General features: G+C 47.8%; 1 protein-coding gene across 3 annotated transcripts in view; it reads left to right on the top strand.

Moving 5' to 3' along the window:
- Positions 1-15564, top strand: part of CCDC92 (coiled-coil domain containing 92) — a 214835-nt gene that overhangs the window by 9407 nt on the left and 189864 nt on the right. For all 3 annotated transcript variants that reach the window (XM_034790794.1, XM_034790791.1, XM_034790793.1), the window contains one exon: positions 6961-7050. The gene's annotated coding sequence lies outside the window, so the exon portion shown is untranslated. The remainder of the gene's footprint in view (positions 1-6960; positions 7051-15564) is intronic.

Below are 15564 nucleotides of genomic sequence, written 5' to 3'. Positions count from 1 at the left end.
CTGTCTCATCCAGCTTTGGGAGTCCTGGCTGTTTAGGTCCTTGCAATAAGCAGAGAAAAGGAGAGACTTTGAGGCTAATGCCAGAATGATGCTCTTGGAGGCTGAAGTCCTCCACCTACAGAACTGGACCAGCATAGTCAGCGACATGGCAAGCTTTGCCCAGCAAATGTGCCTCTTCCCACATCTGGTGATTCTTGACTGGGTTATCTATTCACTAAGACCCACTCAAGCTTTGCTGAGACTGCCAACCAAGTTTTAACTGTTGTGGGTTTTGAAACATGGGCATCTGTCCACCGGGAACTGGATTGAAACCACTAACAACATCTGATAGACTGGGCTTGAGTTGATGACTTGGAGATGAAAAGCTCCGCATCTCATTCCCAGTCCTCTGAGCCATCCAATCCCCAACACCCACACCACCCCTAAGTCCCTAATAGTTCTCTAATAGAAAATAACAGGAGCCCAAATACTTGCCACGCAAAATTGAAGCTTAATCCATGTTTCCTATAAGGGTTACAGCAAACCTTTGTCGAAGCAGATATGTTAATCTACCTTCTGGTGCAGAGCACAGTAGGTTTTCAGCTTTAAATTACCATTGTACAGGAACTAATGGCCCTTACAATGGAACTGACTGTGGAAAAACAAGGAACCTGAGCAATTATTAGGTGTATATTCCCAGTGAAAACAACTCATTGTCAGTAAAATGCATGATTGATCATCTGGGTCTAGCTCACTTTCATTTTCTTTCCAAGTTGCTCTACTGTATGATGTTAATAGTACTGCAATTATTTTAATGAACTGCACTAAGGGAATTTACAATGTGAATAACTCGGATGCTACCAAGCTGGGAACTCTGACAAGCATTTCTTACTAAGGAGTCAGATATTGCACACAAAAGGGGCGCTGGCCTGGGTCCCTACAAACATCCAACTTTGGGAATGACTGAGGTATGAATTTACAAAGGTGCACTTTGAATACCTGGTACGATGCTACACATTCAAGGTCTGACCCAAGGCCCATTAAAGTCAGTGGAAAGACTTTAATAAGCAGTGGATTAGACCCTAAAGCTGCATTCTTTATACATGCAAAACTCCCATTGCATTCAAAATGAATGGGCGTTTTGGGTGCATAAAGAATGCAATATTGGGCCACAAGACAGAGAACTGTTTAGTTTGATGTCGTGCAGGGATACAGCCATGTCTCCTGTCGGTAACATTAATGGAAGGTACACGGTTACATTCTTGCTTGATGGGCTAAATAAATGGGGTTGATTCAATCTCAGTGAAAAGCAGGTGCATCTCAGCTCCCTTGAAGCCAATGGGTTTATATTAGTTTAAAGTGAGGGGTAAATCAGGCCCAATTGTTTCCCACTCTAAGATTATGAGTGATCCAGTGCAGCTCTAATAACTGACCCACACTGCTACATCACACTCAAGCTGAACTTTTGGGGGTGGGGGGCGGGATGGGAAGGAAGGAAAGAGAGATCAGGAAAAGTTGATTTCACTTAATACACATTTCTGTGTGTGACTTCTGGTCTTTTGCACCAGACTGGCTATTCTAATGCTATTCCTGGCTCCACCATAAATGAGAAGGACCAGACAACACCACAAGAGAGCTTGTGAGAACATTTCCCTGCTGATTCGAGAGGCTGGGATAAATGCTGAAGCTACGGGAGTCGAGACAGGCCCGCAGCCAAGTTCCAATCCCAGCCTGAGGCTTCCCATAGCTTGTGAGTGTTTGCATCCCTGGGGGCTGATTTGGGCTGATGGCTGCTCCGCAGTGGGTCAGAACTAGGCCTGCCTATCACTGGGGAGGACCTGCAAGCTAATCCATTGCATGTACGGAAAGATCTATAAACACGCTGTCATAGCCATTTGGGGGAAGCCTTCAGCCCAATACAGAGCCCAAGGGCCTGGCCTAGGTGCTGGGGCGATGCACAGAGGGAGAAGCATCTTCCCCACTAGCCCGCAGAGTGACTCCACCGCTGCTTTACCAAGGTTTTGTTCCCCTTGTACTCCTCCAGCTTGAGGAGAAGACTGAAGAATCTGTGCTGGGCAGATGCTTTAGTTCTGCCCTAGCCTGATGATACCCCACCTGCACGCGCCTCTGGCTTGGCTCTATGGCCGATCAGGTGTGTGAACCCCCAGTGCATCCTGTCCTAATTCCAGCCCCCTGCCTTGTGCAGCTGCACCACACTGGCTGCAGAGCTGGGGGTCTCTGTGCGGCTACGGAGAGGGGGGGCTGCATTTGCCCCTTAAGGACATACCCTGTGTTTCTTACTCAGTGTTTAGTTGTATCTGAGGGAGACAAACTCCCAAGAAGGAGAAGCTGTGGCATTTGGCCCTGGGCTTGTAGCAGAGTGAGTGATCCCCTAATTTCTACCATTCCCTGGAGTCCATTAGGATTAAGAAACACTGATTAAAGAAGGACATTCCCATTTCATCTTGTGGCAGTTGCTCATTGTCAGCTTCTGCTGTGGCAGCTAAGAAGGTGAAATGGGAACTGCATGTTCATGCAGAAATGGCAGGGCAATAAAAATCGATGCAAAATAGAAAAAACCAACCCCACACCGGATGATATTTTATTTCAGATGTCCTCAGAAAAGCCAGGGACCAAATCAAAGCGTGGGGCTCAAAGCTTCTCCACGACATCGATGAGCTGCATTATTCTGGACAGACCCGTTAGGCTCTTTGGAAAGGTGTGTCACTTGTTTTCTGCAGCCCTACAACAACCTGAGATGATGTAAAAATAGCTGACAATGTCTGATTGACAGCTGAGGATGTGACCCTAAACTCTGATGTTTTCCTTTTCCTGGTGAAATCAATGGTGCCTCAGACAGATGCTGAACTACATGTGTTTGCGGTGGGAGTGCCATTTTAGGCCAGTTTCTTTTGAAAGGGGGGTTGGAATTGCGAAGGATCAGTGGCGCTCTGGGCTCACAAAGAGGCACTGTCTTTGAGGAATCTTTACATAAGCCCCGCAGAACCAAGGCAGCAGGAGTTTGCACAGCTGCTGCTGGAAGCAAACATGTACTTTTAGCTGACCTGTGCTGATGGCTTTGGGCATTAAATCTGACGCTTTCCAGATGTACAGCCCTCTCTTGCCACAATCCAAAAACATTTGGTCCCCAGGTTAAAAAAAAAAAAAGGTGCTGTAAATACCACATTGTACTATATATTCCAGAGCCTACATTCACATTTTCACTCTAAGATCTTAAGGTGTATACTGAGCTGGGAATTTACAAGGAGGGTTTCAAAATAAGTTTGGTTCAAAGTTAGTTATTGTGCCAGTCTTCATAATTCTTTGCTCTTGATTGGGGCTTTTTCTTCATCCGAATGAGGCTCATTAGCCAGCGTTTCTTTTAATTTATTAATTCTAAGTTAGCCATAAATCCAGTGACCTCTGCAAATGCAAACATAAGACTCCTATTGATTTTGCTGGGCATTCAAATGAGCCCCGAAACCATTGGCAGGGAAACGGAAGCCTTCAAAATAATTTGCAGATATGCCTTTTGTAAAAAAAACAAAAAATATTTGATTCAGAGCCAGGGGTTTCGATCCTGGTTTGGATCAGAACTTTCTGGGGAACTTGGGACCAAGGCTGAGATTTGGGTCAGGGACAGCCGCATTGCCATGGGCAGAAAGCTGTGCTTTAGTTTAAAGTCATGACTGAAATGCGGAATGGCACGGACAGTTCCATGACGTGTGCAGTCATTGGTGTGACAAGACTTGCTATTATTGGATAGTGTGGGGAGGCTGGAGAGGAACACGGTTTTGTATTTAGAAAGGATACGGGACTGGTAGTAATAGAAAATCAAGCCTTCTGGTGAACCAGAGGCCAGTCTGGTGCAGACAGCTGCGGCATGAGCTCTCTTCAGACCACCCTGCCAATTCTCTCAAGCGTGACCTGGACTGAAGGACCTTGAAAGGAAAAGGTGATTGGCTCAACACTTGCTCCTTCCTTTTCCTCCAGCTTGCCATCTGGGTTGAGCGGGAAGGATCCTGTGCACTAGCATTGTCACAGGGCCCAATTCTGATCTCATGCATGGCATTGTGAATCAGGAGTAACTCCAGTGAAGTCAGAGGTGCAAGTGAGATCAGAATCGGTCCCAGAAAACCTACAGTAACTTAAGGACTCAGCTGAGGTTACTGATTTGGGTTCCGTCTATGAGTGTCAGCTGAATTCAGATGTCTGGTCTTAGAGATGAAAGATACAGAGATAAAAATAAAACTCAGGTAAAAGAATTAACTGGCGCCTAAAAGGGACCTGAATTGAGATTATATCAACATAGAGTCACAGCCAAACCAGAGAAACATAGATTCATAGATTCTAGGACTGGAGGGGACCTCGAGAGGTTATCGAGTCCAGTCCCCTGCCCGCATGGCAGGACCAAATACTGTCTAGACCATCCCTGATAGACATTTATTTACATAACTAGCTCACATGCATATATAAATTCCCATTCTGGAGTCATGCTGATCTCAGGCATTCAGAAAAGTGGGGTACCCAACTGATGTTCCCTTCTTTCTGACTGCCTGACATTCACTAAACTCCCCAGCTTGGCTTGACCTGTTTACAGGCGCCTTTCCCAGCATGTTATCCTGGTAGCTGGCCCTTTAAATCTGGGAAAGGCAAGTAGCTGCAGCCCAGGCATGGGTATTTTACTTCTTATTGCAGTAGAGCTGCAAGTCCCTTTTGTGAGGATTTAGTTTCTTTCAGCTTCTCTTTCCTTCCCCCTCTCCTCTGACTCCAGGGGAGTGGCTGTGTTCAAGGGGTGAGCACGGCTTAGGACAGCACAGAGCTCGGAGAAGTCCATGTGATCTGAGTTTTAATAAGATCTGAGCGTTATTCGGACTTTCCGTCCCACATTTCAGTGTTTGTTTTTGTCCCAAACTGGGACAAAAAGTTGAAATTTCGAAATTGTTCATGGAACAGAAATTCTCAAAAAATTCAAGTTGGAAACGCCAACTGGTTTTATTTTGACATTTTTTTAATTTCAAATCACATTTCATTTGATTAAAATGAAACATCTTAACATCCCCACAAATCTAAATATTTCATTTCAATTTGTTGAACTCACCTGAAGTGCTTTGTTTCCAGTCAGTTCAACATTAAATTCCATGTTTTCATTGTGGCGCATTGCCTCATGGGAGCTATAGTTCAGGAGCCTGACGCCCCCATTTTCACTGGCTGGACTACTTCTCCCATGATGCACCATACCAAGCTTGCTTGGAAGGTAAGCCACATTGCATGAGGAGAGATGTAATCCTCCGGGGAGCTTGGCCCATAGGTGAGAATGGGGGTCTAATCTACAAAACCAGTAAGGCAATGTGCTGTTAGGGAAATGCAGTTTGTTTTATTGAACTAATTCAAAACAAAAAGTTTTGGGTCAGTTCAACAAAATGAAATATTCCAATTTGGGTCAAACTGATGCAAAATGAAATATTGCTTTTAGATTTTCCCAATGGGAAACTGAATTTGGGGGGAGGGCCAAAACCAAGATTTTTCCCATGGAAATTTTCAATTTTGCAGAAACTTCATTTTCCATCAGAAAATCATCCCAACAGAAAATTCTCCACCAATTCTAGTTTTTGTCTAAGTGCATATCTTTAGGGCCGGATCCAAAGCCCACTGACGTAACTAGGAGTCTAATCATTGCCTTCGGTAGGCTTTGGATAAGGTCAGAAGTTTGCCAAAGTACACTCTATAAACCTAAAAATAAATTGCAAATCTAAGTCATCGAGGGATTTTCTCCAGTCACTAGAATGATCAGCCATATCCCAAAACAAAGGCGCCGGCTGGAGAGAGTGACCTATTTATCAATAAAGTAACAGTGTGCTTTTGCAGCCTCAGTCACTGGAATGCTCTGCGTTATTCCTGAGCCCAACAAGGAGGGAGGTAGCATTATGCAAGCTGCATTAATCTGCAGCAAACCGCTAACAGATCCTTACAAATAATTTCCCCATTAAGTGTCAACCCCAGAGGGGACAGATGGGATGTGTTGCTGCATGAGAGGATTCCTAAATTGGTTTCCCCGCTCAAAGAACTACAAAGAGCTGTGCTGCCCTGTTTAAAAAACATTTGTGTTACAAGCCTAGTCCCGGCGAGGAATCTTGCCCCAGCTGTAACATGTAACAACTTCACTCTCTGCCCTGGGAAGTGGAGATGTCCCTACTATATGGTCTGGGGGTTGCTCTAATTACTGCAGCCTCCCGAGGCCTGTAGATGAGCTATGTAACAGTCCAGCATCTCTGTAGCACCATATGTTACACAAGTATCCCTCTGCTTCTCTCCCTACCTTGCCCCCAGTCCAGGCTTGGCAAGGTGGGGCTATGTAGAACTGATTACATCGGCCCGACACTGCCTGCTCTAGGGGAATTCTCTTCCTACCCTTTGCGGCATTCTGACTACCCGCTATACCTCCACAGAGATGTATAGGGGCCAGGCCTGGGGAGAGGGTCTCTCCCCTAGTTGGAGGAACCTGTTAAAGTGGGGGGAAGTCCTTTGCCGCAGTTAACGCATGGTTTAGCACAGAATGTAGATGGGGTGGAGTGCAAGGGCTGTAATACTCTCAGGGGATGGAGTTAAAATATGCCTAGGTCCTAGCTGCACTGCAAGCAGGGCTGGCGCAACCCATTAGGCGACCTAAGCTGTCACCTACGGCGCTAACATTTGGGCCGCCCCGTTCGTCGGCGGCCGGATCTTCGGCCGCCCCGTTCGTCGGCGGTATTTCGGGGGCAGGACCTTCCGCCACCTAGGGCAGCAAAAAAGCTGGCGGCGCTCCTGACTGCAAGAGTCAACCACACTGCAGGACGGGTGTAGCATGTTTTGTTGCACAATATCAGAGGCAGGTACCGGGTGGGTTTGGTGATGGCTGGGCTCAGTTTGAGCTGTGGGAGAATGTTCCGGTCATCCCTAATTTCATTCACACTTGTTCCCCCCATTTTCACCTTTCATCAGTGAGAACCATCCATGCACGTCTCGGAGACACCACGAGGTCCTGCACCAGTGCCACAGGAGTCCAGCCATGACCTTCCTGCTATTTCTAAGGTAAAGAACAAGCAAAACCCCTGCCCCCCCCCAAATTTTCCCCATAAAACCTTTCCAGCCTTCTCTACCTAGCATCCAAAAAGGTACAAGCCCAACGTTTACAAATTATTTTCCACGTCACCTTTAAATCTACACTAGTTCTGGTTCTTCTGGCTTCTTTTTATTGTATGAATTATATTTCCCCCCTCCTCCCCACACGCACGCACACACGCACGCACTGGCCTGCTAAACCCAGGGTTGTGAGTTCAATCCTTGAGGGGGCCACTTAGGGATCTGGGGAAAATCAGTACTTGGTCCTGCTACTGAAGGTAGGGGGCTGGACTCGATGACCTTTCAGGGTCCCTTCCAGTTCTGTGACGTAGGTTGGTTTTCTGTTTGCAAGGTGCTGGAGATGGAGCCCTGTCTTATGCACCAAAAAGGTATAGTCCCCTTCCCCGCCGGTGACTTCCATGACCAATGCGTCTGCATTGACTAGTCCAGTCTCCAGGGACCAGTTCAACCTTGGTATCTCTACTGAGGCTGCCAGTCATGGTTGGGAGGTTCATGATGCTGACAGCTGTGCTCTAAGAACTGAAATAAGAGCTCCTGCTAATTTTGTGTAGGCCATCAAACAATCATCAGCTGGTCACAACTGACTGGAGTCAAACCAGTGTCCCAGAGGGGAAAGACTGCAATAGAGGTGCCACTGGTAATCCACTGAGCCATCTCTAAAAATTACAAACAAAGCAAGATCTTTTCTGGACTCTCTCAAGGACTCCCTTCCAGCCCCTGATTAGCACCTGTAACTCCCATGGGCGATACCTGTGAGAGCAGAGGTGAGAAGAAAACCCTTAATCCCCATGTGATATAATCTTCCCCATCCCCCCCATTCATTCCTGTCAGTGTGCCCACTGCAGCCTTTTATGGATTGCTTTGCCAGCGCTGACAGTGAACTCTTCATTATAATTACAGTGACTCAACCCTGTGTGGTTTACCTGTTACTTTGTCCTGTTAGCTCAGCTGTTCTGAGTCACCTTCAGGGGCAGAAAAAGTATTGCCATGTCTCAGCTGTAAAGCGTCAGTAACGGTTTACATCTTGTTGGCTAATGGATCATTAAAGATAATTAAAACTAAGCCATTGCCTGCAGATGCTGCCATTTTATGGGTATCTGTGTCACACTCAGCTTTATTCAGAGTAGAAACAAACTATAATTGTGGCTTGTGTGACGACCGTTTTAGTCTGAACATTAGTGCATACCAGCCTCTGTGATCCAATGCCTCTGACTATACTTTGGTCCAGTTAGAAAGCGGAGTGTTTTGAAATGTGAGCCCTCAGAGATCAGTTCCACTGAGTCAAAATACACCCAGCTGGGGTTTCTCTTTTAAGAGTGAACAGGGGGGAGAAATCATTCTTCTTCTGGAATAGCAAGATGATCATCAAGGAGATAAAGAGTGTGAATTCGCTCCTCTGGTCAGATTCATTACCACTGGCTGACATTCACCTGATTTTCCTTCCTTGGAACCTCCTCAGAGGCTGCGTTCAAATGCTCGCTCCTGGCCCTTGCCCCATTTTTATAAGGATTGCTGATTAAACGATGCTGAGAACGGCCTCCCTTCCACCACGGTGGTCAGAGAGGGAGATTAACCAAATCTGCTGGTAAACCTCACTTACGCTGGGTGCGTTGCCAATCCCTTTCATTTGCTAATCCAGATACACTGATTCCAGGTAATTGTACCCATTCATTTCCTGGTTGGTGTAGTCTATACTAACTCCACAAACCACAGGGAAACCCGAAACCCCAGATGGGGAGCTTTGCTCCTGCAAGCTGCTCTCTTAGGCGCAGATCCTCATTTGGGCCCTGTGTAAGGAGGAGAGTAGCATTCGGAGCACCTACATTGCTCATAGGCACATATTGCCTTGCCTGTGCTAGGCTTTGCTGCCAACAATGTATCCCCCTTGCTCCCACCAATTCTGCAGGAGCGATAATATAGGCAAGATACCGGCAGCTGCGTTGTCACCACCCTGCCATGTGCTCACCCTTGTGGGAGGGAAGGTGGCCCACCAAGCCAAGCACTGGGACTCACAAGACCTGGGTTCTATTCCTCTCTCTGCCATTGGCCTGCAGGGGCAAATCATTTCTCCTCTCAGGTTCCGCATCTGTAAATTGGGGAGGGTCACTCTGACCGCCTTTGTGAAGTGCTCTGAGATGGAAAATGCTGTATACGAGCAAGGCATTATCTTTATCTAGACCTACTGCACAGCACAGTGGGATGAACACTAATGGCAACAGGATCCTGGTGTGAAGGACGTGGGAGCCGCCCAGGTGGCTGGCTGTTCGTGTGCTGTTTGCTGTAGGATTACAGCTGGAGCTAAAGGGGGAGTCACTTGTGATAGGCCCCATTCACTGATACTTCGTGGCCAAGGCAGGTGTCACTCACTCACTGTGAAGTTTTACCTCTGACCGTGCTGAGTTCAACAGCCCAGCCTGGTGCTGGGAAAGAGGAAATCCAGGCAGGAAACTGGACATGAGGGGGAATAAAAACACCACCCCCCCCAAGCGCGGCAAAGAGAGTGGCAAAGGCTGCTGGGAAGGGGACTGAACTCCAGTCCCCAGGGTTGAGGGTGTCGGGGGTGGGCTAGGCCTGACTAAGTCTATAGGTAAGACAGAGGTGTGTATAGACCTTGCCCGGTGTCCAGGCCCTTTGCTCTTGCTGCACCGTGTTCCCACGGTTGAGATTAAACAACACTTCGGTTTGAAAAGGCTGTTCAGATCACTTCCTGAAGGGAAGATCTGCAGGATCCGAACCCCGTCGGGCCTGCTGAGCAATCACGCAGGCAGGGGCTGTAGTGCCAGGCCCAGTCCAGGAATGGGGGAATTGTGGGAATCCATCCTCAGCCAGGTGATGGCAAGAGGCCTAACTCCTTAGGGAGGTGCACTCAGAAAGACCATGGAGGGATCAAAGGTTCAGCTAACCCTGAACGGGGACCAAGGGCCCTTGCCATTGGAGCTGAATTGGTGAGAGCCATGGTGGGGGATTTGGGGCGGAGAAGCCTTGTGTGGACATAGTATTCATGTGCCCCTCAGGTATCACTTAATCTAATTTAATCTCTGATACGAAGAGTGCCACAAAGGCAGCTGGCACTTTAGAGGTACCCAAGAAGTGAAAGGCACCCACTCCAGAACACTTGGAATCCAGCTCGGTCAGCTGCATGAGCAGGGACGACAGTCGCAGGGCAAGAGTTTTGGGAACGTCAACATGGGAAAGTGGTGAGCAATTGTTACGAGGTGTGTGTGGAGAAGGAGGGCACTTGGCATGTGGCTTGGGAGGTTGTTCCAGGCACAAGAGGCTGTGTGAAATAAAGGCATGCAGGCAAGAATAGCAGCAAGTGAAGTTTGGGAAGAGGGTTGGGAGGATTTGGGGGGAGCAGGAGTAGGTGGGAGGAAAAAGGTAGCAAGGACAGAGTCCTGTAGGGCTTTGGAGGTCAGAAGAAGGCACCTGAGAAGAAGGCTGTAGATAAGGACAGGGAGCCAGCTGAGGGATTTGGGGAGCATTTGGTGCAGTGGGAGAGAAGATGATGGTGGCAGAGTGGGCTGGAGAGGTAAGAACCTGGGAAGCCAGAGAGTAGGTGGTTCTCACAGGAACTGTATGGCAGTGGTTCTCAACCAGGGGTACACGTACCCCTGGGGGTACGCAGAGGACTTCCAGGGGGTATATCAACTCATCTAGATATTTGCCTAGTTTTGCGACAGGCTACATAAAATGTATTAGCAAAGTCAGAACAAACTAAAATTTCATACAGACAATGACTTGTTTATACTGCTCTATATACTATACACTGAAATGTAAGTACGATATTTATATTCCAGTCGATTTATTTTATAATGATATGGCTAAAAGGAGAAAATCAGCACTTTTTCAATAACAGCGCTGTGGCACTTTTGTATTTTTATCTCTGGTTTTGTAAGCAAGTAGTTTTTAAGTGAGGTGAAACGTGGGAGTACGCAAGACAAATCAGGCTCCTGAAAGGGGTACAGTAGTCTGGAAAGGTTGAGAGCCACTGGTCTATGGTCCTGCTGATGCCGATGAATACACCAGAGAGCCCAGCATCATAGCCCCCGATGACCTGTCAGGCTGCCCCTCCCCCTGCACCCCGCAGAGGTCAGTGTGGGCGTTTCAGCGCCTGCCTCCGTAGTCAAACGTTGAATTTCAATAGCAGTAATTGCTTCTGATGGGGCAGCCACTTAATTCTGCCTGATCCAGGAGCAGAAGTCAGACGTTGGGGAAGTTGGTCTCTTTCCTTCCCGAGCCCCTTGTAATGCCCCTCTGTGCACTGAATATGTATTTTTTTCCACATGTAGTGAAATGGAGTTTGCCTCCACTAAAACAATCGTGTGATCAGCCTGTTGTACAGCAGCCACCATGCTTTCTTGTCTGTCCTTCGTCATTCACCGCCCTCACGGTCTCGTTTCTCAGGGCGGCTTTCTCAGCCCAGCCATTTTCTGCGCTTGTGGGTGTTAAGTTGTGGCAATAATAATCCTGGCCCTGGTGAGAATACCGAACGTGTCGTTTGTTGATCCTGGATGGCTGAGTTGTACTACTGGCTGGCTGGCTGAGCTGCTAGAACTGGCAGACGGAGCTATTTCCAGTGCGTTCCTCTGACAGGGGAAAGTGTGTTTTCAGATTTCTTCTTTCTTCTCCCCCCTTGGAGCCAGCAGCTGCCAGAAAGCTTTGGAGAGGAAACTTCAGAGTTCTTCTGTAGCTCTCGCCTGTGGACTGCGAGCAGGCAGAGTTGGCAGGGCTCTTGCTGCAGGCTGGAGAATACTCTGCAAAGCCGTTCGTCAAGTTCATGCTGCTTTAATCGTAGCCGTTTTCCTCCTGCTGGGGTTGGTGACACCGTAGGGGGCACTTGTCCCTGGGATCCAATAATGAAGCTGCGCCCAACATGATATCCATCCGTTAGCACTGGGCTGCCGGAGATGCCACCTTTCAGGAGAGGTGCAGAAACAAGGTCCTGACTATGTGTGATGGGTTAAGATCCTTTGGCTCGCTTTCCAAAAATAGGGGTGTTAGCCCCAGTGTCCTGGATAAACTCTGCTTACATTCTGCCAATGCAAATTCCCCCTGCTGTGTCAGTTGGCTGCAACATCCTTCGCTTCCTCGCCGTTGCTTAGCATTGCTGTGGGCCATTAGCCAACTCACCCACTTTCAAGATCCCCTGCCACCACACCTCTTCTATGGGGAGACCGGGGAGGTGGGGGGTAGTGCACACCCCAAAGACACTCCCTGTCTCCTACTTGGAATACCCGGTCTCCTCCTCTCCAGTTATTGCTTGACACCCAACTCCGACCCCCACAGAAAGTGGCTGCCAGAACCATTGTTCCCCCACCAATTTATTTGTTACCTTCACCTGTTCTGTCCTGTCTCCAGTGTAGATTACAACTTGTTTGGAGCAAGGGCCTTTCTTTTTACTTGCTTTGTGAAGCTCCTAGCTCTGTAAAGGTAGCAAGAAGCAGCTCGCTTTGCACCTGAAGTTCCCAGAGGTGTCACAGCAACAAGCAGCTTCTTGAGGCAGGATGGTCCAGTGGTTAGGGTGGTAACCTAGCACATGGGAGGCTCTGGTTCTATTTCCTGTTTTACCACAGCTTCCTCTGTGACCTTGGGCATGTCGCTTAGGCTATTAACTCCAATTGATTTCATGGTGGATCTGGGCCTTAGTGTCTCTGGCCTGGCTTTTTAAAGGTATTTATGCAGTGCTGTACTCAGCATTGTAGTACCTAACTGATTTAGGAGCCTAAATCTCATTTCCCTGTTTCGGTACTTAGGAGCTAAAATCCCATCCACTGTCAATGGGAATTTCCTTTTGGAAAAGAAATTTTGGCTCCTAAATCAGTTGGGCACTGCAATGCTTGGCCTGTGAGCCTCAGTTTCCCCTTTCTGTAATGGGGACAATAGCCCTGCCCTGCCCCAGAGCCTTGTTTTGAGAATAACTCTTAAAGATTGTGAGGTGCTCAGACATTATCATGAAGACCTTCAATAGATAGAACTTGGAGCGTGATCCAAATCCTATTGCAGTCAATGGAAAGACTCGCATTGACTTCAGGGGACTTTGCATTGTAACATTGCCAGGCCAGGTGTGTAACCCTGAGCATGGGTTTAATCAGGGCTGGAGCAGCATGGTATGTACACCAAACCTGGTCCTGGTGGAGAAAGTCAGAGTTGACACAGAGGCCACAGCTATCAAATGAATGTGCAGGAAAGTGGCTGTGGATTGCAGACGGGGCTGGCTGCTGTGGCTAGCGGAGAACTGCAGACATTTGCTCAGCTCAGGTTTCCCAGCCTCATGGAAATGGGGCCGAAGGTGCAGTGACGAACTTCCTGACAGCTGGAATGAAAAAATGTCTAAGCAAACACCAGCCATAATAGCAGATTGGCACAGCTTGTTTATACTCTCTATTGATTCAGTTATAATCATTTGTTAGAGAAAGGGCCCTACTCAATTATTTCCAGTGTGGACATAAAGAAGAACATACTTGCATACAAAGGTTTGGAACAATCGGTCTCTGTTGAGCTTGCGTTGAATTTGACAAAAGGGTTGATTCAAAAGGAGAGGCACCGGCGTTGAGTCCTTGAGTTACCATTGCAATGAACCAGGAGACACAGAATGGGATGGGCCCAATTCAGCCACGACCTTAAGCACGTGGTGATGTGCTTTGCTGCATTGAGGCCTTTGGAGGGGCTCTAAGAACCAAATTGCCCTGCAGCTCTCTGCTCTGTTCAAAGTGGGTGCCAAAAACTGCGCTGGTGTGAGTGAGTGGAGTGTTCAGAATGAGGGTGGGGTCTGCAGATGTTTCGTGCCCATGTGCATGAGAATGGCCTGACTCTTGAGTGCTTAACCATGCAACCAAAACAGTCTCCAAACTCGGGGGTGGCGGGTAATGGAATTATATTGAGGATATGTTTGCACCATCCTCCGTCACAACTGACCCTCATTAGACAGTTTCACTAGAGAACCCTTCTGTCTGGTTTAAACTCAAGAGGAGGTTCTGCCAGGACAGGTGCTGGAGCAGCATGGGAGATGCCTTCACTGCCCGTGCTGCACCTGCGGGTAAATAGAGAACAGGGGACTGTTCCTCAGCCGCCAGCATCTCTCTTAGGAGAGAGCTTGCGTTCCCTTTTTAAAAATCAACATGTTGCCTTAAGTGCAGTCATGTGTGTAATGTACAGAATGAATATTGATTCACATGTTAAGGGCCAGCTTTTAATCGAAGCCTGGCCAAGGCCTGGCCTCGTTTCAGTCTCTCCCCTGAACTCTTTTAAAAACTCCGTGCAGAGCCCTGAAATGAATCTGAATGAAAATGTGCTGCGGGGCTTTGATAGGGTTATTCAACGGCAGAGTAAATGTTCCAGCAGTTTAGGGAGTAAACAGTCCCCGCATGCTCTGCTTTTGCTCAAGGGCAACAATAATTTATGCATCCTGTTTGCTCTTTATAAGATGGATACATACATGTTCCCCTGTGCAATCAACTCCCAAATGCCTTTATTTCTTTAGCCCTTTCTCTGGCCTCTTTATTTCTTCTGGTGTGCAACTGAAATGTTTACACACATGGGGCCTGGTGTCAATCAGGGGAGATCCATTGGCTGCTGTGAAGCTTTGTTGATTTGCACCAACTGAGGATCAGGCCCGTGGGACTGAAAAGCTAAGAGTTGCTGTTGTGCAGATGTTCAGCAATTTCTTTTCTAGAATTCAGAGCTTTGGAATTCCTTAAGCATTTCCCAGCCAGGTTTGGAAGCAAGGGAAAGAATCTGAAATATTCCTCGCTTGTGACTGGCCTTAGTGCCTTGAGACGACTTCGTGACTGCTAGCTCCTGGTCTTATTCACTTGTTGACACGTGGCCTTATAAGACAACAAAGCCTTTTCTTGTTGAACACCTAGCACCAAAGCAGATCCAACATGGATCCAAGGATTTGTATATGACCATACTGAGCCCAGATCCACAAAAATGTCTCCCCACAAACAGTCCCTGGATAGCTGAGTCAGTCACGCAACCGATTGTCACCATTTTCCTGTCTCAGGTCCTGAGTGAGGAAGAAGGTGGTACCTCTCTGGATACTGAGTCACCAGCAATCAGCTGTGCAGTGTACCTCAAGCTGTTCCCAGACACCCCCCACACACAGCCTTCCTCTGATCATGGGGCTTAAAACAAAAGGGTTTCCCCCAACACCCCTGTCCTGCTAGCATGCCATGATAATCCCTGTCTGTCCAGAATCTGCAGTTGAAACTAAGTGAGCAAAGTCAGCTGCCAGATGGTTAGTTTTGTGTTCTCCTTTCCTGGAGCTTATCTAGCAGCTTCTTTCAAAGGGCAGCCTCGAGGTGTCTTTCTTTCGTAGGCAGTGTCTTCTTTAGCTCGTCCCAAAGGATACTCTGATGGCAATATCACCTTACATTTATATGGTGCCTTTCATTCTTTCAATACTAGTGTCATCTTCAGCTCACAAGCACAAGGCGGGGAGGGTGTCCCTAGCCTCTGTTT

This window comes from Trachemys scripta, chromosome 15, assembly GCF_013100865.1.
Source record: "Trachemys scripta elegans isolate TJP31775 chromosome 15, CAS_Tse_1.0, whole genome shotgun sequence".
NCBI classification, from domain to species: domain Eukaryota; kingdom Metazoa; phylum Chordata; order Testudines; family Emydidae; genus Trachemys; species Trachemys scripta.
The sequence above is the reverse complement of the archived record's forward strand: the minus strand, read 5'-3'. Positions and strand labels throughout refer to the sequence as shown.